Source organism: Stenella coeruleoalba (assembly GCF_951394435.1).
Source record: "Stenella coeruleoalba genome assembly, chromosome: 16".
NCBI lineage: Eukaryota > Metazoa > Chordata > Mammalia > Artiodactyla > Delphinidae > Stenella > Stenella coeruleoalba.
In genome coordinates, this window is record NC_137162.1 from 38296832 (window position 1) to 38321799 (window position 24968).

The 24968-nt window shown below is 46.2% G+C and overlaps 1 protein-coding gene across 3 annotated transcripts in view; it reads left to right on the plus strand.

Annotated features, from left to right (window-relative positions):
• The first annotated feature begins 365 nt into the window (after positions 1–365).
• The window catches only part of SGMS1 (sphingomyelin synthase 1), a 291776-nt gene continuing 267173 nt past the window's right edge, over positions 366–24968 (plus strand). For all 3 annotated transcript variants that reach the window (XM_079901027.1, XM_079901029.1, XM_079901028.1), the window contains exon 1: positions 366–1220. The gene's annotated coding sequence lies outside the window, so the exon portion shown is untranslated. The remainder of the gene's footprint in view (positions 1221–24968) is intronic.

Below are 24968 nucleotides of genomic sequence, written 5' to 3' on the forward strand. Positions count from 1 at the left end.
ACTGGGGTACAGAACGGTACGGACACGAAGGGAGGGCCCCGAAGCGGAAAGCCAGTTCTCCCCACGGTCCGCCCCTAACTCGGGCGCTGGGGTCGCGCTTAGGGAGCCGAGAAAAACCTTGCTTCGGGCGACCTGCACCAGGTCGGGCCACTGGGCATGCGCAGTGCTCCGGCCCGGGCACGCCAGCTCTCCAGGTTTTTCCCGCAACTCCGCGGGGGCCGGCAGGAGGTGGGGTCGGCAGGAGGTGGGGCTGGCAGGAGGTGGGGCCGGGAAGGGTCGGGGTGGGGCGGCCCTGTAGAGGCCTGAACCTCTCCCTATACGACTGGAGCTATTCGGGCCTTACTCGCCTTGATTCATTGTTTTTGGAGTGAATCTGTGAATAGAGATTTGAAAATGGGCTGTAGAGTCTGCGGTCCGCCCTTTCTACATTTTTTATTAAATTTTTTTTTTAAATTTAAAAATATGATCAATTTCGAGTTAATTCCAAGTGCTGCACTCCTAGGCTCGGTGGGGAAGAGACTCGGGTAGCTCGCAAACTCGTGCCCGCGAGCCGGGTCTCCGGAAGGCCGAGTTTGCGTTCTCTGTTCTGACCAGCTCTAGCTCTTCAACTCTCCGGCTCTGCCCCAAATGGTATACTGCCCCCGACCGTAAAATTCGGCTCCCGTCCGGCCTGACTCAACGGCCCCCTAAAAATGTGCAAGCTGGGCCTTTCTCGTCGTTGGGGAACACGTCCGCCTCCCGAGCTTCCAATTACTTGAAAGTAAAATAACAGGGCGCCAAGCCTCGCCAGCCCCTAGGTGCGCAGTCTGGCTCGGGTCCCCCCTGGGTCCTGGGATGAGCTCCCCGCAGACCCCGCCCGCCCCGCCCTCCTGGCCGCAGCGAACACCCGGAGAAGCGGATTTGCGTCGCGCGGGTAGCTGGGCCGGCTCGTGCAGCGGACTGGGCATGCTCGGCAGCCCGGGAGGCTCGCTGTGGCAAGTCGGAAGCGTTCGCACCAGCTAGGCAGCGGCCGGGCAGCGGCGGCGGCGTCGGCGTCGGCGGGGGCCAGGACGGGAGCGGGAAGGGCAGGCCAGGGAAGGCTGCTCTCCCCTTGCGGCCGACGAGCCGGCCTGACAGCGCGTTCCGGGTGTGGAGCCCCAACTCTGCCCTGCCCCGGATTTCATCCCGCAGCGGGGGGCTCGGCGAGCGGAATTCCGGCGGTTGCCGCGACTCCGGTGCAAGTGAGTCGTGGGGCGGCGGGAGAGAGCCGCTCGCCGGGGGCCGATCGGACACCCCCGCTCCCGGGCCTGGGAAAGGTGTGCGGGCAGCCCCGGGGCGAGGGGGCGTGAGCGCAGCCAGCGCCTTGCCTCGCGCGTACCTGGCGGGCAGTCCCCTCACTCCGCCACCGCGCCAGGGGAGGAGTGGGCGCGGGGTGGGGGGCGGTCCCGCGGCCGGGCTCGGGGCTCCGAGCGGGCGGGGAGCCCGCGGGGCTCCCGGACCAAGTTGAGGCAGGGAGAAAGGCGGAGGCGTCAGTGGGCACCTTTTCAGAGGTCTTGCGTGCGGGCTGGAAGGCTGCCTACTGTCGGTTTGGGGCGAGCAGACGGTGGAGGGGCCGAAGAACCGCGAGGCGAGGAGCCTTCGGGCAGTGGCGCGGCGGGGGTCCGGAGACCCGCAGGGTCCGACCCCAAATCACGGCCCTACCCCCACCGCCCGGCTGGCGGCGTGACAGTTGGTACCTCTGGGTCCGATCGCAGCCGGCCAGGCGCCCTGGGTTTCGGGTACCCTCCCCGCCCCGCCTCGATGTCCCCGGACAACATAACAGGTGGGAACCCTTTCCCTGCGGGGCGAGCCCCCCTCCGCAGGCCATTTAACAGCCTCCAGGTTGGGGGTGGCTCTGACACCCTGCGGGGCTGCCCCCACGGGTGAGCGTGTTTACAGGTAAGGCCTGGAGGAGCCATCAGCGCAGCCTGGAACTGGACATTCTCTCCAGGACGCGGCCCTTCACGTGAGTGAGGGGTCTCCGCGGTTCCAAGGCGACGTGTCAAGGGCAGAGCAGCGACAACAGCGGCTGTTTCTCCCACCTTCTTAACCCAGACTCGGGCTTTCTGCTTCTTCTGGTGGACCGGGTAGGGTGTCCTGGTCCAGCTAACGGATTCACACAGGCGCGTTCTGGTTAAAGCTTGTTTCCGTCGTGGGAGAGTCAAGTGTCAAGTAAAAATCCGGATGAGGGTTGCCAGGGCCGGAGGGAGTGAAGAGAACCCATGCAGGTGCTTCTCAGATGTTTCTTTTCACCTTCAGATAGTACCGACTTCAGCAGTACACACTTACGAAACCAAGAGTGAAGGCTGTTTTCTGAAAGGGAAGTTTGTTTTCTATGTTATGGGACCTGCTTACTATTCTAGCTCCCTTGACATTTACCTTACTGGACCTTTAGAGCTGTTTGCAGGTTATTTTGCTTGCGGACTTGGGGGTGTTTGGGGTTGGCTGCCTGGGTGTGGAAGTGGCAAGTGCCCGTCATGGTGTGCTGTGAACTCCCCACGCTTCTTGGCACTGGGGTTTGAACATTCGGGGGGGACCGAGCGGACAGAAAGAGAGGAGTGGGACTGGTGACGTAGCGACGCGATGGGAGTTGCCTAGGGCTGCCCAGACATAACGAGGTTGGTTGGCTGTTTTGGCTTGGCGGAAGGGGAGAGGGCTAGGCGTTTCATTGGTTCGGGGAGGAAGGTGTTCACGGGAGAAGCCTGGCGGGGGATGGGTCCCCGTCTGGTCAGTGCTCCAAGGGAAGCCCAGAGATGTTTGGTGATTCAGCAGGTGGCAGCCTTCCAGCCCTGAAGCCATACCTTGGCCAAGCAAGCCAGCAAGCCAGCGAGCAAGCGGCAGCAGCTTCAGGGGAATCTCCAGGAGACTCTTCTGCCTAGAGCAGCTCACTTTCCTTATCTTGCTTTCTGTTTATGGCAGGAGGCCCTGGTTTTTTGGGTTCCTTCCCTTTCTCTCTTAAGCTATCTAGCATGTTTTTGAATCTCTCCAGTTCTCTGACCCGTTGGATAGCAGGAAGTGGCAGCTGCCACCATGCACAGTTTAAGTAATTAATTAATGTGCAGAAAATGATAGCAGTATGTAAAGCAGAGAAAGTCTTTTCCTTCTGTTTCTGCTTCAGAGATTAGAAATTTACATTTTTAGTAAAATAGTAAGATGTATTTCTGCACTTTTTCATTGCTGGTAGTGAGCTATTTCAAACATCAGAAAGCATTAAAAATTAATTCAAGGGATGGATAAATGACATTAAAGGGACACAGTTATTAAAGAAATGTCTTATTCATTGGAGGATCTCTAGCATCTTGAGCAGTGCCTAACTTGTAGATACTCATTCAACTGAAATTTAAATAATTTTTCGTATTAGAAGCTTGTCAGTAAGTTTTGACGTTTAAAGAACTTTGTATGTTTTCATACGTCAAAATTGCCTATGTTGACCTTAGCTTGAAGCCTCAACCCTTTTACTTTTTTCCTGGTTAAGTCCCTTAATTTTAAAATTGTGACAGATCCTGCATGTCAATGGAAAAAACATAAGCTTCTTTTGCTTACATATCTCATGAAAACCTAGAAGACTCCTACATATGACCATTATACATTTTTTTAAATTAAAAAGTGCTCCGGCTGCATATCAAATACGCTTTTTTTTTATAAAACTTCATTTTATACAAAACAGTTCAGGAAAACTGTAGAATTCCTAAGCCTTTATCATCCAATGAAAAGTGCTGCCATAGAAGAGACAAAACAGTGTTTTGGGAATAAAAATTCTGCCTTGTTTGCACAGGGGGATAACCTGGCCCGTCTTTGAGGGAGGCCTGAGTGTTTGTCCAGCTCATTCTGCATTTTACCTTTGCTATTCTGTGCCTTCCTCCAGTTGTTAAGCTCTTTCTTCTTCCCCTAAAGACATACTTTCCTGGCATGGGCTCATTTACTTAAAGCTGCTGCATTTTCTCACATAAATTCTACTAGTGCTGACCTTTCTTTTTTCATCGTCCCATACACTTTTCCACCACTTCGTATGATAAACTATTCGATGGTCCTAAAAAGCTGTGGCCAGCGTGACCTTGTGGGGGGCATGACAGATTGTAGTTGGCTCTCTCTTTGCCTTTTTTGTATGGTAGCTGTAGCCACAGCAGTCTCTTCTGGAAGAACTGGTAAGGCATACCTGGTCTTAAAGATTTTGGACTTTTCTGTTAAGGCCCTTGGTCAGGAACATAAATAGTCATTTATCGTCTCCTACCACATCCCAAGAATTTTGGCTGTAAAGTGTGTCACTTTAATAAGCTAGCTACCCAGTCACCAGAGGAGCATATTTAGATGTGGCAGTTAGGAAAAAGCATTGGATGTCGGGGAGGAGAGGGTGAAGAAAAGGGAAGAGAAGGGTGGGTGGGGCCAAGAAGGTGGCTTGGTTTTGTGACTGTGACTTCTGGTTTCAGTAAAACAGAATCAAATGGCTGATCAACAGGTGTGGCTCAGTCTGTGCTGGAGTGCTCTGCTCCCCTCCCTAGTCCTCTTTCCCTCCACAGATACACACATCTCACACACACACACACACACACACACACACACACACACACACACATAGCCACACACAAATCCACAGACCCACACGTGCACACACACTCTGACAAGAGACACAGACACAGACGTAGACACATACACCCTTTGCCAAAAGCTAAGCATCCCAGCTTCTTTTTAAATACTAATATGTCACACAGGGACAGTCCAGGGCTCAGTAGCAGGTTGAATTCTGGGGGCCTGAAATCACCCCAAGCTTGTATTTCAGGAAGATTCCCCTTCCCTCTCTCGTGGCAAGGTGATCTGCCCCCTTAGCCTGCAAAGCTTCTGAGGGCTTTCACTGGAGCAACCATTGTGTGTAAAGATAGGTGAGGTAGTTTTCACCTTTGAGACTTCCTGGTGCTGAGGGTTGAGTTAACATGCTTCAGTTTTTGGCATAAGATCTCCCTGTGCAAAGCCCCTTTCTTGTTTTGTTTTTTCCTTCTTTCCCACTCTCATTCCCCTCTCCGTCAGAGGAACTTCCTCTCTTGTGTCGGATGTTCTTGGGTATGTCTCTATCCTTGTTAAAGATGTTGTGTTCTTGTGTGCATGTTTTCAGTTCAGGTAAGTAGTGCTGTGCTGCTATGTTTTTATTCGGTTGCTTTTCCATTCAATATTAAAACTTTTTGTTAGGGAAATTTTCAGACATTCATAAAAGTCAAAAGAATTTAATTCAACATTTTATTGGAGAGATCTATGTTAGTATAGGTTTATCCAGTGCATCGCTATGACTGCTGCTTTTTACGGCTGGCCTGCTATGTACCCACTAGTTTTACTTACCCATTTTTCTAATGATGCACACTTAGGTCACCTCCATTCCTGCTACCATGAGCAAAGCTGTGATGAAGGAATATCCTGCAGCATCTCTTAACGATGCCTGTGAGAACATCTCTAGGGTGGTGGTTCTTACAGGGGTCCATACCGAGCAGCATCAGCCTCACCTGGGAACTGTTAGACTTGTAGGTGCTCGGGACCTAATCTAGACCTCCTGAATCAGAAACCCTGGGACAGACCCCATCAATTTGTGTTTTAGCACATCCAGCCCGGAGACTCTGGTGCATAGGAAGGTTTGAGGAACACTGCTCTAAGGGTATCTACCCAAGCGTGGGAGGGCTGGGTAAAAGAGAACAAACACACCTGTTTTTACTAAATACTGCCAAATTAGTCTCCAGTGTTGCTGGACTGGTTGACACTCTCACAGCAGTGCATCAAGTGCTCCTAAATCACCACATCCTCCTTAGTGGTTGATACTAACCATCTCTCTGATTTTACCAGTATTTGATGGCTTCTTATTGTTTTAACGTGAACTTATGTAATTTCTTAATGAATTTGAGCATCTTTTAATATATTTGTTAGCTATTACAATTTCTTTGGCTTTAGTCTGCTTTTCTAATGTATTGATTTGCAGATGTCTTAAATATCCTAGATATTAATCTCATTCTGCTATCTATTAACTTTATCAGTGGTAACTTTCAGAAATTTTAAATTTTGATATAGCCCAATGCCATTAATTTTTGCTTTTTGTAGATTAGGAATCTTAAGGTGTTCTTCCTTACCCCAAGATTACAAATATATTCTGTATTTTCTTCTGCCAACTTGCTGCTTTTACCTTTCACAGTGAGGGCTGTAATCTGTTTGAGGTTCGTCTTAATATACGGTATACGGAAAGAATCTGGTGTTATTTTTTCCTTTCCATTTTGTGAGCCAATTTTCCCAAAATCATTAACCAGTGTATTTTTTTTCTAGTATTTTAGGGATGAATGTGGAGCCACCTCTACCATACATCAGGTTCCCACAAGCACATGAGTCTGTTTTTTTCTACTTTATTGAGTTATAATTTATGTATGGTAAACTTCACCTGTACCTTTAAAGTGTACAATCTAATGAATTTTGACAGATGTGCATACCTGTGAAACCACACAGTCAAGATCCAGAGCATTTCCCTCACCCTGAAACTTCCCATTTGCCTTCCATCCCTCCCTTTGTCCCCAGGCCCAGGCAACCACTGGTCTGCTTTCTGCCACAAATTGGTTAGTTTGCATTTTCAGATTTTGAGATTCCTCACAGGGTTTAAGTTCTCTAGTCTGTCCCAGTCATCTGTCTATTTCTGTGCCAAATTATTTTTATTATTATAGCTCTGCAGTGTGTCTTATATGGCAGGGTGAGCCCCTTCTATGCTCTTCTTTTTCAGAACTTAGTTATTTGTGGATCCTTTTTCTTCCATATACATTTTGGAATGCTTGTCAAATTCTCAACAAAGTCTTGGAAATGTGATTGGCACTGCATTGAATGGATAGTCTAACATGGGGGAGAATTGACATTTCTTCCTTCTTAATGTTGTAATTCTATCCATGAACATGGTTGCCCCATCTTTTTTAAATCACATATAATAGAGTTTAAAATTTTCTCTATCACAACATTTTTTACAAAAGTAATGTGTTGTTTCGAGGAGAATTTGAGCTTGGGCTTTTTAGTCTGAACATTAGAGGAAGGCAGAGTGTAGGGGCTTGGGGGACAGATGTTGTTTCAATCTCTGTTCTCCATTCACTGACCTTGAGTGACACTGGGCAAGTTCTCACCTTTGGTGGCCCCAGGTTCCTCCTTCCTCAAGCTAGATCCCAGCAGCCTCCTGTACAAGGCTGCTGAGCTGCTGAGGCCTTTAAATGAGATAATGTAGGAGAGGCAGGGAGTACAAATCTTGAAACATTTGCTGCTCAGTAAATGTTGGTGTAACACCTCCCCTAATGCTGGCTTTCAATAGCAAAAGCTTCATACTTTTATGCTACTTCTTAGAGATTGATAAACAAAGAAGTGTCAGAAAAGCAAAGTGAATAAGCCAACCAATTAACTGTGTAACCCTCTCCAATTCTGTACATGTAAGTCCATGCTTCTCCCTAATTTTGTGGGGTTTCACAGAAAGTATGGATACTTCCAAAGAATGTTACAGTCCAGTAGGGAAGAAAAGACCAATGTGTAAGAAACAGAGAACTCTATGTGACGGATGGCTTATAATTAAGGTTAAGTGGTGTGGTACCAGGGGAGTTATGAGTAGGGAGAAATGCTGTTCTGTGAGAGTTTTTTTTTCTTTTAATTGAAGTATAGTTAATCTATCATGTTGTGTTTCAAGTGTACAGCACAGTGATTCAGTTATACATACATATGTATATATATATTTTTTCAGATTGTCTTCCATTATGTTATTACAATATACTGAATATAGCTCCCTGTGTTATACAGAAGATCCTTGTTGTTTACCTACTTTATATATAGTAGTGTTTATATGTTAATCCCAAACTCCTAATTTATCTCCCCCTCTCCTGCCCCCCACTGCTATCCCCTCTGGTAACCGTAAGTTTGTTTTCTATGTCTGTGAGTCTATTTCTGTTTTGTAAATAAGTTCATTTGTATCATTTTTTAAGATTCCACTTATAAATGATGTTATATGATAATTGTCTTTGACTTACTTCACTTAGTATGATAATCTCTAGGTGCATCCATGTTGCTACAAATGGCATTTCATTTTTTTATGGCTAATATTCCACTGAATATATACACACACACACACACATCACATCTTCTTTACCCATTCATCTGTCAATGGACATTTAGGCTGCTTCCATGTCTTAGCTATTGTGAATAGTGCTGCAGTGAACATTGGGGTACATGTATCTTTTTGAATTAGAGTTTTCTCCGGATATGCCCAGGAGTGGGGTTGCTGGACCATATGGTAACTCTATATTTAGTTTTTTTTTTTTTTAATAAATTTATTTATTTTTGGCTGTGTTGGGTCTTTGTTGCTGCGTGCCAGCTTTCCCTAGCTGCGGCTAGTGGGGGCTACTCTTTGTTGCAGTGCACGGGCTTCTCATTGCAGTGGCTTCTCTTGTTGCGGAGCACGGGCTCTAGGCGCGTGGGCTTTGGTAGTTGCAGCACGCAGGCTCAGTAGTTGTGGCTCATAGGCTCTAGAGCACAGGCTCAGTAGTTGTGGCACACAGGCTTAGTTGCTCCGCGGCATGTGGGATCTTCCCAGACCAGGGCTTGAACCCGTGTCCGCTGCATTGGCAGGCGGATTCTTAACCACTGTGCCACCAGGGAAGCCCTATATTTAGTTTTTTAAGGAACCTCCATACTGTTCTCCATAGTGGCTCTACCAATTTATATTCCCACCAGCAGTGTAGGAGGGTTCACTTTTCTCCCCATCCTCTCCAGCATTTATTATTTGTGGACTTTTTAATGATGACTGTTCTGACTGGTGTGAGGTCATACCTCATTCTAGTTTTGATTTGCATTTCTCTAATAATTAGCGATATTGAGCATCTTTTCATGTGCTTGTATGTCTGTATGTCTTCTTTGGAGAAATGTCTCTTTAGGTCTTCTGCCCATTTTTTGATAGGGTTGTTTGTTTTTTGATATTAAGCTGTATGAGCTGTTTGTATATTTTGGAAATTAATCCCTTGTTGGTAGCATCCTTTGCAAATATTTTTCTCCTAGTCCATAGGTGGTCTTTTCATTTTGTTTATGGTTTCCTTTGCTGTGCAAAAGCTTTTAAATTTAATTAGGCCCCATTTATTTATTTTTATTTTATTTCCATTATTCTAGGAGACAGATCCAAAAATATATTGCTGCGATATATGTCAAAGACTGTTTTGCCTATGTTCTCCTCTAGGAGTTTTATAGTCTCTGGTCTCACATTTAGGTCTTAAATCCATTTTGAGTTTATTTTTGTATATGGTGTTAGAGTATGTTCTAATTTCATTCTGTCACATGTAGCTGTCCAGTCTGTGAGACTTTGACTTGAGTAGAATTAGATTAGGGGGGAGTGAAGGGGCCTGAGAAACCAAGTATCATTAGCATTTCTGTCCAGGGCTTTGGGAGCCTAGTATTGAACTCCATGACAGTGGATTGTGTGCCTAAATTTAAGTGTCTTAAAAATCATTGCTTTGGAAACAGTGACAACAAGTGGCTAGTAGATACCTAGGTAACTAATAGCTCTCTGTCATATAATATAGAGGTTAAGAGCACTGTTCCTGAGTTCAGGTCTTGGCCTTATCATTTAGGAGCTGTAGGACCTTAGAGAAGTTATGTAAACCTTATGTGCCTCAGTTTCCCTAATCCTCATTGGTGGGTCTCATAACAGCAGGTACCTCAGAGGTTGAGGACTGTAAGTTAACCTTTGTCACGTGCTTAGTTCATGGCACAAGGTAATCACAATATAAATGTTAGCTGTTCTTATGACTACTTTTGTTAACATTCATTGCGTTCCTCCCGTTATCTCCCATGAGGTATTTGAGGCCTTATGCCCCGGAGTTGTTGGATGTCCAGAAAGACTGTCAGAGGCACAGTACTGGAGAGAGGATCCTTTTTCTGCAGGTTGCCGGGCATGTGGTGGGTGCTCAGTTGTAGACTGAGCAAGTAAATGCTTGACAGACAATGAAGCCAGGTGCTGTCTCTCGGTCCTGAATGTCCTCAGTCAGGTAGCTAGTGTTGACCTTAAAAATTATGGTTATTTTACTGGCCAAAGTGGGTTTATTTGGGAATAGCAGAGAATTGCAATTCAGGACAAGTAAGCCATGGCAAAAGTCATAGGCAAGCCCAACAAACAAAGGAGAGTAATGTTATTTTATAGAGAAAAAGGAGGAAGTTGGAAAGGGTTGTTTTGAAGGAAAGTCCATTGGAAAAAAGGTGAGGGTTGAGGGTGATGATGGTTTCTCCTTGGCTAAATTGCTGGGGTAGTCGATTTCTTGTGGGAGGTGCAGTGTACATCTTTTCCTCTTGGGGCCTGTAATTGGTGATTCTTTCCCATTGATGATTCTTCTGCTAGGGTGTGTAATTGACAATTCTTCCTGAAATTAATATCCAGTGGTACTGCATGGGTGCTCCCCCTTCAGGCCTTCTGACTCCATTTTAGTGAGGTTTCCCTTTATTAATTTTCACATCAGCATGCAGGAAGCAGGTTTTATTTTGCTGTATTCCTAGTTCTGATTTGACCTTTTGGCAAAGGTGTAGTAATCATAGGGATTCACACTTGTTGAGGATGAACCACATGCCACACTGTCTAAGCCTTTTCCCTTTCGGACAGTCCTGTAAGAGGCATGTTATTATTATCCCTTTTTAGAGGTGAGGAGAGTGGGGCACGAGTAATTTGCCCAACAAAGTAGGAGGGCCCTGAAAGAGTTTAGCGTCTGGAGCCTTTGCCAGTTGACAAAAATTACCAGAGTAAGTGCTGTTGGTGGGGCGCCATTGTAGTTACCTAGGATTGTGAAGCACACATTAGCCCAGCAGGGCATTCCCATGACCTTGGAGGTTTCTCAGCCTCCCTTGATGGTTCTCAGATTTCAACAGATATTAGAATCACCTGGAGTCTTGTTAAAACACCCTGTGCTGGGCCCATCCCCACCAGAGTTTTTGAGGCAAGTAGCTTGGGGTGGGACCTAGTAGTTTACATGTCCCAGGACAAGATGATGCTGATTCTGCTGGCCTAGGACCCCTCTTTGAGAGCCACTTCCATAAGCAGTACTCATGTCACTGAAGAGCCAGCGGCTCCTGCTTCTAGTTACAGTCAGGTGAGATGATTTCAGATTGAGAAATTTTAAATACTGTCCACCTCATGAAATAAAAACTGAACTCACATGGTCCTGTTCGTGTATGCCAGCAGAGGGATGTCTGAGTCAGGGCAGCGTAGAAATTGCTTTCTGTCCTTGCCAGTGCTTGTGCCATGGGTTAGATGGGTGATAACCCGGGGTGGAGAGAAAATTTGGAAATGCAAGTCAAGATTTATTAGAAGCATGAACTGCCGTCAAATGCATCCCGCCTTAGGAAGATGACCTGAGTTTGTTTTTGTTTATATATTTATTTATTTATGGCTGCGTTGGGTCTTTGTTCCTGCGCGCAGGCTTTCTCTAATTGCGTTGAGCGGGGGCTACTCTTTGTTGTGGTGCACGGGCTTCTCATTGCGGTGGCTTCTCGTTGCAGAGCATGAGCTCTAGGCACGCGGGCTTCAGTAGTTGTGGCTCGCAGGCTCTAGAGCTCGGGCTCAGTAGTTGTGGCACACGGGCTTAGTTGCTCCGCGGCATGTGGGATCTTCCCCGACCAGGGCTCGAACCCATGTCCCCTGCATTGGCAGGTGGATTCTTAACCACTGAGCCACCAGGGAAGTCCCGCCTGATTTGTTTTTATTTTGCTATTTTCCACCTTCCCCACTCCCTGCCATAGGCACAAAAAAGGCTTTGTGTCCACTGTTTAACCCCGTAGGAAAATTTAGGCACAGAGAAATTAAAAGTGTATGAAGATACATAGCCTGACAATAGAGAGACAGAAGCTAATCTTATCTGATGGGGCTAATTGTAGTAGAAAACTGTTTGTAGGAAGGCACTTAAAAAAAACAAAGAAAAGAAAAGAAAAAGAAGGGCTGTGTACCTGTCTCTAGCTGTTGTGAGGTAAAATAGCTACCGTGTGTCCAATTATAACACAGCCTCACACACAGGAAGCCCTCACCAAGCGCAGTCCACTGTTACTCCAGCCAAAGTTCTCTGTTGTGCAGTTGAGACTGCACTTCCCCCATCTGAGGAATGTTACACATAAAACTGAGGAATTAGAAATTTTTAGAATTGAAAGGTTTTGTAGGAAATGGGGACTTAGGATTACCTTAGGATTACAAGTCAATTGTATCTAGGAAGAAATGTTCCAGATTTTCCCTGTGCCAGTTGTCACGGCTCTCCTGTGACCCCAGTAGCCGGGATTAGCTTGTGTGCTTGGTGAGGGGACGTGGCAGGGCAGAGAGAATGGGGGAGGGCCAAGGGAAGACTGGGGAGGGCAGACAGGCCTGAGCGTATACGCCAGACCTCCTCAGCCAGGGATTTACAGCGGCAGGGAGTGAACACACGGTGAGGGTCTGTTATGGGCCAGACCCCTGTTAGGCCTGGAGATAGAGACGAGTGAGCTGGGGTCTGGGTTCCTGAGGGGTCAGTGGGGGAGACAGTCATGTCCACGGATAAATGTCATGACCAGGTAGTGGGTGCAGTATGGCAGCTGCACACCAAGCACCCTGGGGTGGGGCGGGAGCGCTGGATGGGGAGGTGGCCTGCTCCCGGCTCCCTGTGTGACAGCGCACACGACAAGGTGACTAACACCATAGGCTGGCACAGGTGGAACTGGAACTCGTGTATTCCGGCTTTGTTTCCTTCTTTCTTTTGGTTTTGGGATTTCCATTTTGAGGGAGAGAATTCTGACCGCAGAGAGGAGTCTGGGCACATGGGCACTGTAAGAATCCAGAGCTGCAAGTGCCCTTCCAAACCACTTCGGAGGTCAGAGGGGCACATTCTAGTTTACTTTTTTTGTCTTTGACAACTGTGGCTAATTTTTCGCTATTTCCTAGGAATGTAAAACCTGCAGAAGATTAATGCCTTTCTATCTTTAAGGTACATCAGCTTTTAAAAGAAAGATTCTTTATTAAAAGCAAGGTTTTATTTGCCCTTAAGTCTTGGCAAAGTGCTAAATTCCACTTTCAGTTTTGTTTCAGTGGTTTGCCACTTCTCACTTTCCTTCTTCCCTCTTCCCCCTCCTTTCCTTAATACCCGTGCAAATACCATGCGAGCTAAGGCATAGTGCCAACACTGTGACCTTGGCAAACTTGGGCCTCGGCTTCCTTATCTGTAAGTGGAGAGTTTGGATTAGCTGACGCGCATAGTCACCTGGTCCCCACATCTGTGAGTCCTGTGACTAGGGGACACCTGTAAAGAGGGGCTCACGAACTCCATTTCATCAGTCGTTTATTCTCCTGTTAATAAAAAAGAATCTTATTTCAGAACCGCCTTCCCCAATCCTGTTAGTTGCACGTCCAAACCACTTTCTAGAAGCAGCAGCAAGTGGTTGATTCTTCACTGTGGTGTTTCCCAGCCTGTGATTGATGCCCCTCCTGGCAGGCTGCCTCTATTACAGGTGCACGGTGTGGGCTGTTCAGTGTTTTAGTCACAGGCGTACTGTGTGGATCCGGGAAGGAGGTTAGGACGGGTGACAGAAGGACAGACCGTAAGGGGCGATCAGCCTGAGGTTGTGCGGTGGGGTGGGTAATGCTCAGGATCCGGAGGGAGCTCCCGAGTCACAGGGCAGGTGAAGGTTAGGGCTGGGAGCAAAGGTCCCGGGAGACGGAGAGAGAGCTCGAGAAACCATCCCTGATGGAGCGGGGGAGGGGCGGCTGAAGGAGATTCCCCCCTCCAGCTGTGGGGGCAGGAGCGGAGGCTGGGGACATCACCAAGGGGAGAGAAAGCGCAGCTGGGGGGAAGGGAGCCGCTTCCCGCAAACACAGGCTGAGGGTTTGGGCTGAAGTCTGAAAAGGGGGTGGGGTGCCCATCGGCCTGAGGCCAGAAGGGAGGAGTTCATTGCTCCTAAGGAAATCAGGAGGGAGAGGGACGGGCTGGGTGGGTGGAAGAGGAGAGGACGGCCCCGATGGGCAGCGTGCTGGGATCAAAACGGTGTCGTGAGAGAAACATCTGCGTGGGGCGATCCATGGCCTTCAGCCCGAGCCAGGCTGCTCTTGTCACCTGAGACCGAGAGAGCAAGTGGGGACACGTGTGGCTGTCCTTTTGGGCCACTGGCTTTCTCTCGTGTGAAATGGGAATAATCACTACGTCGCAGTGTTGTCCTTCTGAAGGCCCTTGGTACGTGCCTGCGGAGGTGACCTTGGGAGATGGCAGCAGTCTTAGAGGGAGGGGATAGTTTCCAGTTTCCCTTCCGCTCTGTGGCCAGTGTGTTGACCGTTCACTTGACTAGGTGGACCGCGAATGAGACTTTAAGAGATGGTGCCCTGGGACTGTCCATCTGTCCCCAACTTTGTGGCCGTGTGTTGTTGAGATTTTTATCACGTGGTCTCTCATCCGATCCCTTACGTTTCTTCCTGATCTTATCCCAGAGCCTGTCCCTGTTCTCCTGGCTGCGAGTTCAGTCTCTGCACCCTAAGATCCCAAGTGCACAGAATGGCCCATGTGTGTCATGGCTCTCTGTGAAAGTCTTCGTGGTGGCCTCAGTCTCCAGCATGCGCCTTCAGACTCACTGGGACCAGCATTTCTGACTTGGATGAGGCTGAGTATACAAGTCTGGACAAAGCAAAGTCTCCATGTGCATGGAGTTTTCTTGGTGATGGGCAGACAGGACAATCAAGTCAACAAATGTGAGGCCCGCCAGGGGGTCAGGAGGTAGACCCTCAGCGAGCCTTGTAACAGCTCTGCACCCGCGCACACGGTCGGTCATTTGACATTTGCAGTACTGCTGCTGTTTGTGTAGTGACACCTGAGTTCCTTTGAAAGGCCCTGCAGAGTTAGCAGCAGTTGTGCTGGGCTGAGTTCCAGGTTTCCATCGGGGCCCTGATCATGGCTGGCTTTCCCCTCTCTTTGATTTTAGAGACAGAGACAGGGTGGTGTGAACACCCCCAGGAATATCTCAGGCCTCCTTTTGACCGTTTGTTTGAAGGCCCGATGAGTGGCCCAGGGGGTTCTTACTGGGGTCCATGGATGGGTTTCATGAAGCCATTGAAATCCAGTTTATCATTCTGGGTGTGTGCATTTTTCTGGTGAGAGTGTCTAAAGCTTTCATTAAATCCACCAGGAAGAGCTCTGAAATGTTTATTTATTTATTTAGGCCGCACGGCCCGCGGGATCTTGGTTCCCTGACCAGGGATGGAACCTGTGCCCCCTGCAGTGGAACCGCCAGGGAAGTCCCTGAAAGGTTTATTTTTATGAAAGTGGATGAAAAGATAGAATTGGGCCATTGAGAGCTTCTCTTTATTGCTGTCTGTCCCCTTTGTAGAGGAACTAACGTGATGTGATTTGCCTAAAGTGAGGAGGCAGACACAGGCCGAGAGCCTCAGTGCGCTTATCTGGGACTTGCCATTTCTGTGTCTTTTGGTGGGACACGTTCAGTTATTCCTCTGAGAAAAAAGAGAACCAAAATGATAAAGCTGGCATCATGGAAGACCAGCCAACTCAGTGGGAGAGAGCGCGGGAGGTGTATGTGATGCCGCAATGTGGTTTTGTCATCCACTCAGCAGGAGGAGAAGGCTGGGTCTCAGGAAGAGAGCAGAAGATGCTTCTCAGATTTCTGAGTCTGATGGGCACTGACCGTAGGAGAGAGGACAGTCTAGGACTTTGGCTGTTGATGTCAAAGTTACCAGTTTTAGGATATTCCTCTGCTTGAGAAGTCCATAATAGTTTATGTAAATAATAAAGTTCATGACAATTGTCCTTCAAGATGAGGGTATGGAGGGTAGCTTTTAAGAGGGAGGGTGTTGATAGCTACTATTTGATCCAGCAGTTCTACTTCTTGGGGTTTATTTTAAGAAATAATTAAGACCATTATTCATCCCAGAGCTGTTTGTCATAGTGAAAAGTTGAAAACCTAAGTATACAACAATTGGGGGTTGGTTAAACAAATGACATATATCCAAATAATGGAATACTTGGCAACCCTAAAAAATAATATCCAGAGGAATATTCCTAGAAAGTTGTTCAAAAAACATTGTTATGTACAAAAAGTTACATACTGCCTTTGTAAAAAATAAATTATTCAGAAAATACTAGTTGGGTGCCTACTATGAGCCAGGAGCCCTGCTGGACGCTGGTGACAGAGTGATGAGCTAAGCAGTTATGTTTCCTGCCCTCAGTTAGCGTACAGTCTACTAGGGAAATAGTCAAGCCATATTGACTTTCTCATAAAGTTTTTTTTTTTTTTTTTTTTTTCTCATAAAATTTTATAAATACTCATAGGAGGACTCCAAAAACAGTGACTCCTTAACAGGCACGTTCAACCACCTGTGAAGTCCAATCAGGTATGTCTCTGCATACTTGTTACTGGCTACATCCCTGACCTGAAGACACTGATTTCTTAGAAAGCTTGAAGTAAGTCACTGAGATGTGTTACTGACACTGCCTTACTGTCTGTCTTCCTTTCTCCCCTGCAGTTCGAGGCTCTGTGGGGGGATGGGTGGTGGAGGCACAGTCATTTTGGGAGTGGGGGATATTCCCGCCCTACTTCCTGGCTTCTGTCCTCAGTGCTGTAGTCATCACAAGCCTTGTCACCAGCTCACCTGGAATTGCCTCTTGTTCACTGTCGCCTCTCGTGGGCCTCACATTGTTCTGACTTGGGCCCCTGACTTGTCATCTGTGGTGTTTGCAGCCACGTGGAGTAGTGCTTCATTCTTAGAAATCATCTAGTTTAAATCCTTTTTTGGAGCCTGGCGAAGCCGGGACTGGAATCTGTGTGTCCTGCCTGCCCGATGGACATCTTTTCCACTAGGCAAGAGCATGGCCATTCCTGGTCACCACAGCGAGGGCTCTTCCAAGCAGGTCTGCGTTAAAAACCACATGCATTTCAAATCGGTGACCCCACAAAACTGCAAGAAAGCTTAATTCCTTCAAAGGCAAAAGGGCAGCAGATTTCTTGAGGAAGAAGAAATGAACCACCGTCTCTGCTAGCGTGGCTGCTTGTCACAGTATGGAGACCAAGTTGAATTGGTGTTGGCAGAGTTTGGCAAGCGTGTATAAGGGCTGTGTTCTTAGCCAAACTTTGGGATCTTCTACCGTGTGCCAGCCATGTTAGCTCCCGGGATCCACACAGGAAGACGACGTGGGGGTCTGCTCTCTAGAGCCCCTCTCTAGAGAGAGCAGTGGAGAGATGGGCCCCATGACAATACACTGCGGTCTCATGCTGTGTGTACTAGTGACTGGGACTCGAGAATTTTGGCTAAAATGTTCAGGAAGTCAGTCCCTGGGGAGGGCGGGTTTGATCTGGACCCTGAGGAGGGGTGGGATTGCCAGGGGCACCGCTGACGTCAGAGTCCACGTGAGGGCACCTCCTGTAGACAGGCAGTGCATGGCCTGGGCTGACTGTTCAAGACCTCGCGGCGTTTATTTGCCCTTTAACCTAAATTTTGGCTTTTTTAAAATTTATTTATTTATTTATCTATCTATCTATCGCTATGCTGCGTGCTTGCGGGATAACCACTATTGTTTTTTTTCTTTTTTTTAATTTATTTTATTTTTGCTGCGTTGGGTCTTGGGTCTTCGTTGCTACGCATGGGCTTCCTCTAGTTGCGGCAAGCAGGGGCTACTTCTCGTTTTGGTGCGTGGGCTTCTCATTGCGGTGGCTTCTCTTGTTGCGGAGCACGGGCTCTAGGCACATGGGCTTCAGTAGTTGCAGCACACAGGCTCAGTAGTTGTGGCTCATGGGCTCAGTAGTTGTGGCTTGCGGACTGTAGAGCTCAGGCTCAGTAGTTATGATGCATGGGCTTAGTTGCTCCATGGCATGTGGGATCTTCCTGGACCAGGGCTTGGACCCATGTCCCCTGCATTGGCAGGCGGATTCTTAACCACTGCACCACCAGGGAAGCCCCACCACTATTGTTTTGATGTATATACCTCCCATCTTTTTTTCTGTAAATACTAGATGTGCACCCAAATAGTAAAATAGTATTATTTTAACCAAATCTTAAAAGGAATAGTATTGCCAAAGCTAAATCTCAGCAGTTCTAGAATTGACTTCTAGGATACAAGTATAAATCTGAAATTTTATAAAAGTTATTAGTAATGCTATTATTAAAATCATAATAGAGTTTGGCATTATGGTATAAGAACTTAATTTCTTAGCATGTATGATCAGTATAGTGAACATTTGTGTTACTGGGTACATATGGACTTTCAGGAGGTGGAGGAGGGAGGAGCAAGGCTTTTATTCATGTATTTTATTATTTTTTAATTTTTTTCATTTATTTGTTTATTTATTTATTTAGGGCTGTGTTGGGTCTTCGTTTCTGTGCGAGGGCTTTCTCTAGTTGTGGCAAGTGGGGGCCACTCTTCATCGCAGTGCACGGGCCTCTCACTATCGCGGCCTCTCCTGTTGCGGAGCACAGGCTCCAGACGCGCAGGCTCAGTAGTTGTGGCTCACGGGCCTAGCTGCTCCGCGGCATGTGGCATCTTCCCGGATCAGGACTCGAACCTGTGTCCCCTGCATTGGCAGGCAGATTCTCAACCACTGCACCACCAAGGAAGCCCTTATTTGTTTTATTATTTATTTATTTTGGTTTTTGAATTATTATTATTATTTTGGCTAGCTGTCAGTATGAGACACTGTAAGTGGTCGTTCGTCTCCAACTTACTAAACTTTTGACCAATAACTGACTTCTCTCCTCTTTAACTCCTGGACCTAAAGATTTCCTTGGTGATGATGATGCAGTTTCATTTGAAGTTATCCCTCACCCCAGCTTAGTGTGGTGATCAAAGGAGAATATGTCTGGGTAATATCAGAAGCACAAATAAGATCGTTGCCCTTATACAAATTTTTCCCTGATATTTTGGCCTGTGATTGCTGCTTCATGTAACCAGCTGAGAGAATAACACGTCCTTAAGCCTGGGCTCTGGAAGTGTGGCAGTGGAGTAGTGTAATTGGCTTTTAAGATAACAAAGCTGTTTTCCAAATCTCCATCTTCATCTCAGCTTTCACTGCCTGCACACCAATTTCAGCATCTCCCCTGGGGAAGAATGACAAAAGAATCTTTACAGAGGTAATATGTGAGAAATGTTTGCTCCTTCAAGGCACCTCAGTTCCTAACAATTGACTACTTTCGCTACAAGCAACCCTGGGTTGTCAGTAAGCATGCCTTTTGATATTGTTAGTAAGCATGCTATGTCGATGCTGTTATCTACAAAGTACAGTGTTAGAAGTTTCTTTTATTCAAGCAGCCTTTTCAAATATGTAATAACCAGCCATCCACCCTGTCTTTGAATGTCTCGTGTAAGTACACGACAAAATCCCTTGGGTGTCACATAGTTTGCCTTTGGGTGGAGGAGAGTTTTATTCTGAGTTACATCTGGAATGCTCACCAACATTTGGAAATGAATCTTTGGATATTATCAGAGACTGTTTGAAAGATGTGCCTTGTTCATATTACTGATGTCGCCATGCTGATGTGTAATCTACGTGGTAATGCAATCACTGATCACATTGTCAGTCCAAGGATGCCAGAAATGACATTTGAAGAAAGCATTCTGCTCTTCGGCCTTCCATGTCGAAACCAAAGGTGGGATTTTGGCCAAGTATGGAAACTGGAGACAGTTTCAGTGGATCCTTAAATAAACATAGAAATCTCTATATATTTTATTTTTATAGGTTTAAAATTATAATATTTCTAAGATGTGACTGAGAATGTTCCAAATCTATAATTTGCTTTTAAAAAGTACAAACATTTTTCATTTATTATTCTGTTTTAATTATAGTAAAATATACATAACATAAAATTTACCATTTTAACCGTTTTTGAGCATACAATTCAGTCACATTAAGTACATTCACACTGATGTGTGACCGTGATCACCATCCATCTCCGGAAGTTTTTCATCATCCCACGCTGAAACTTTGTGCCCATTAAACGATAGCTCCCCATTCCCTCCCCACTCCAGCCCCTGGCAACACCATTCTGCTTCTTTTGTCTATGAATGGGACTCCTCTAGGGACCTCATTTAAGTGAAATCATACAGTATTTGTCCTTGTATGTGGCTTATTTCACTTAGCATAATGTTTTCAGGGTTCATCCATATTGTAGGTTGTATCAGAATTTCCTTTCTTCTTAAGGCTGAACAATATCCCATTGTATGTATATACCACATTTTATTTATTCGTTCATCTGTTAGTGGACACTGGGGTTTCTTCTACCTTTTAGTTATTGTGAATAATGCTGCTGCTATGCAGCATTTATTTGAGTTAAACGTCTTTAAATAGGATTTTTTTTTAATAAGGAAAAATCTATGCCTTCTTGTGGTCAGTTTTATCAGAGGGCTGCCATGTCCAAGTTAGGTCCAGGAAATGCCTACCTCACAGACATAAAAACACCCAAGCACTTTCAACAGTGTTCAGCTGAAAGCTTTAGTATTTGCCTGAGGTCAAGAGAGCAGTTTCATAATATTTCTGTGCAGCCTCAGCAGCGAACTTGGCAGCAACCTCGAGTGAGGCCTGTCAGGGTTCTTGGAAAACAGCCTGGTGTTTTCGTATCTTTTGCCCTGATAGCTTCTGCCTGTCAGTACGTCAAGAGGGAAAATATGACAATAGCCTTGGTCCCTCAGCTCAGTCTTAGCTGGTGAAATTCTCATCCGAGCCCTTTCTGGATATGCAGATATGATTTACTTCAGCGGTTTGCTCTTCTGTGAGCCTGTTTCCCTGTCTGTCTGGGAGGGGAGCTAAGGGTCTGGGCTACAAGCTGTGTGCAGCCAGCTAGCACTCTTGATTTAAACTTGTATATTTTTCAAATCTGTGTGGCAGGGGAGGCCTGGTGGAGAATACAGAGCGGCAAACTCTCCCCTGACTCCGTGCGTGCGGTGGTCCCTTGGCTTAGTGGTGCATGGTCACACTGCAGTGACGTCTGAGGTACTTTTTTCTGGACATGTGGGAAACTGAGGTTAGCTTTCTGTTTTGTGGTAAGAGAAGTGAAATGTTTTGTTCCTTTACAGACTAGATAAGAATCGAATATGATTAACCGTGGTTTAAACAAGGCCAGTCAAGTCTGTTTGCTTATGCTGCCCACATTTTTTCAAGGCACCTGACATATCTGCAGTGGAGGCCTGTCCATGAGTTTACTGACAGCGCCATGGATTATCGTTTTATACTAAAGGTCTGTCTTCTTGCTGTATGATCTTTCTCTTTGTTTAATCAAGTTTTGGCATCTTTCTGGGTCTTTTTACTGATATGTATGTATATAGATTTATAGAGTTGTGGAGTAGATTTTAAAAAGTCCTTGATTTAAATAGGTGTCCTCTGGAACAAAATAACAGACATGTTTGATCCTCAGTCATACAATTTATATATTTAGTTAGTCACTTTTGGCCATCAGTCAAATATTCTGCTTCAGAGAATAACTGTGATACTATCTGAATAAATTGTTTGATTCAGAATGCAAGATATAATTAGGGATGTGTCTCTTGGAAAAAAGATAATTGGGGTCTTTTTGTATCATTAAAATTTTGAGTGTAGCTAACTAATCTGGCACTGCGTCAGGTATCTAGGCAAACAGTTGCCAGTTTACAGTTGAAGTCTGCTTTACATTAGGCACTTGGAGGCCGAGTGGGCCTGCTGTTTCTGAGGTGCAGAATCTGCTGTACTGTGGCCCTCTGGTAAGTCACAGTGGTGGTTCATCATGGGCCAGAGCAGGTGGTGGTGGGGATGTGGCAGAGATGTGGGGCTCCTGCCTGTGTTCCCCTGATGGACCGGGATACCAAGTGATCTGCGTCTTCACTGCTTCCGCATGCGCTAGCGGAGATAGGGCTCCACTCTCTCGGAGGTTATGATCAAAAGAGGAATACGAGCAAATGTCTGGAGGCTGTTTATACTCAGCGTGCCTGTATGTATCTTCCATCCTCTACTGAGCCTCCTTTTTTTTTCTTTTTTTTTTTTTTTTTGGCGGTACGCGGGCCTCTCACTGTTGCGGCCTCTCCCGTTGCGGAGCACAGGCTCCGGACGCGCAGGCTCAGCGGCCATGGCTCACGGGCCCAGCCGCTCCGCGGCATGTGGGATCTTCCCAGACCGGGGCACGAACCCATGTCCCCTGCATCAGCAGGCGGACTCTCAACCACTGCACCACCAGGGAAGCCCCTGAGCCCCTTTTTATCTGAATCTTCCCTGATCGCTCCACTGAGATGGCCGTTCTCACCTTGCTTCTGACCCTCTGACATCGAAAGCTTCTTCATGTTCCTCCTTGATTGTCGTGCAGCCCCCTTCTTTCACTTCCTTTTCCCTCTTTGGGTCTTTGGGACTCCCTACATTTCTGGTTCTCTTATCTTGCCAAGAGTTCCTTCTCTGACTCCTTCCCTGGTACCTCTGCCTGATCCGTATGTGTGAATGTTTCTCGAGGTTCAGCCCTCAGTCTGCTTGCTGAGCAGGTCTGTGCAGGCTTGTGCAAGGGGACACTTCCCTTTATTGGAGGCGGGGTGGCGAGGGTTGGATCCACCGGGCAGAAAGGACTCTGATTGCTTACAGTTTGGGAGACGTGGTCAGAGTAGTAGAGGTCCTAAAACTCAGGCTGTGTGGGAAGGAGTGATGGAGAAAGTGCAGAACTTTTTTGCACTGAGACCTCTATTTTAGGAGTAAACTCTAGGAGTCAGAACTATTGATGTATAGATTAAATCTGATCGTTCCTATTTATCTTTCCCATTTTCTGATTTGTATTTCATTTCCAGATTTGTTAATGTGACTCCTACTGAAATAAACAATGGCCTGTATTTCAAATTTTATGCTATTCTTAATGTTTGAAAATTCAGTCAATAATAAAATCTCAACCTGCTCACATAGGCTCTAGTTTGTCCTGTTCCTCTGTAGACACGTAGAGGACAAGCTTTGTATACTCTCCACAGTAACAAATGATTACAGTTAAATAGTATTAGAAATTGACTTTAAGAATTCATTTTTTTCTCTCATAGGTTTGTTGCCAGTTGCTTCTTTAAGATACATTGAAATGTTATGGCTGTTTAATTTAAAATAGTTACACAGCATTTCTTTTCTGACTGTAGAGGTCTGCACAGCTTAGTTTTCTCTACCACTCAATTTTATTTATTGCTTTGAGTTAACATTTGGAGGTACTGTTTCTGATACCGTATACCTCAAGACTGTGGTTTCTTGGATTTTTTTCTTTTTTTCTTTAGTTTTCTGAACTGCCTGGTAGATGTCTTCTTTATCAGATTCCCTTGTTTGTGGAGCCCAGAAGTTTATGAAAAATGAGAGAGGGGATATCAGGTATTGGAAGGCACACAACATGGTGTAGTGAAAAGGCTTTTGAGTCTTGGCAGAGGTGGGTTTGGGTGCCTGCTCTGTCCATCACTGACAGTGGGATGTTGATCAGATTACTTGAGTTATTTGAATCTTATTCCCTCATGTGTAAAATGGGGATAATAATGCTCATCTCACAGGTTTGTTATGGGGTCATGTCTGTAAATCCCAAGCACACTGGTCGGCGAGTAAGTGGTAGTGGTTATTACTGGGACTTCCTCTCCCGAGGCTAAAACGTATTGGAAAGTGATTAGATTTCTGTTATTTTCTTTTATCATTTACCATTTCAGAGAATATGGAGGTAGAAATGAGGAAAGTCTAGACTGACTGAGAACCTCATTTTATTGTTGGATTGAATTCTTATCGTCTAAATTTGTACGTTTCTGTCTTTCCCCTGATTGCTTTTTCTGCTGTGGGATATGGTGTTAAAAACAAAATAGGGGGGCTTCCCTGGTGGCGCAGTGCTTGAGGGTCCGCCTGCCGATGCAGGGGACACGGGTTCGTGTCCCGGTCTGGGAAGATCCCACATGCCGTGGAGCGGCTGGGCCCGTGAGCCATGGCCGCTGAGCCTGTGCGTCCGGAGCCTGTGCTCCGTAACGGGAGAGGCCACAACAGTGAGAGGCCCGTACCGCAAAAACAAACAAACAAACAAAAAAAACCAAAATAGTTTACAGTAAGATTTTTCTCTATCTAGAATCTTTGTAAATGAATCAGTCCTACTAGCCAGTTCCCTCCCCAGGGAGTGGAGGCTTTACATTTATTTTTTCTCATTTTTAAATGTTTTTATTATGAAAATATTTTGAACATTTAGAAATATAGAGAATAATCTAGTGAACATATATACCCAACCCTCAGTTTTATCAAATGTTTGTGTTTGATGTGTTTTGGTATACATATGTTATTATTATTTTTGAAACAAATATCCCATCTCCACTGGACTGTAAGTTCAGGGACCTTGCTGTCTGGTGCTTAGGACAGTGCTGGGTGAGGGGCAAGCTCCAAATAAACACTGTGTGTTCTTCTCCAGGGCCTTGCCCTCCCTTCTTCCCAGAGGTAACACTGTCACGGATAGGATAGCAAGCCACTGAGGAGGAAAAAGTATCATTCTAGATTCAGTCAGTGATACAAATGTGCGTAAACTCAGGACTGCCCTCGAGGAATTTTTGTACCATGATGTAAGATAAGACAGATGAATTCAGAAATAGCTCCTCTAGAAACCAGAACATTCTCCCTGCATTTGCAGAGCCACAGAGTGGCTGGTTATCAGAAGTAACTGTTGGGATGAACTTTAAGAAGCAGAGATGGGGCTGGGCTTTCTAAGCTGACAGGACAGTAGAGCCAGAGCTCAGCAGTGGCAACAATTCCAGGGATTGGAACTAGGTAGTTCAGGGTGGCCTGGACTCTGTTCTCGGAAGGGAGTAGCAAAAGAAGAATAAAGCGGCCACAGAACAAGACTATTGAGCTCTTATTACATATAACTAATAGTACTAGGTCCTTAATGGGCAGCATAGCATATTAGATGAAAAACCGACCTTCTGGAAGCATACCATCCTGGACTGAAGTTTAGTCCCCTCTTTTTCTGGCTGTGTGGCTGAGGTAAGCCACTTAAC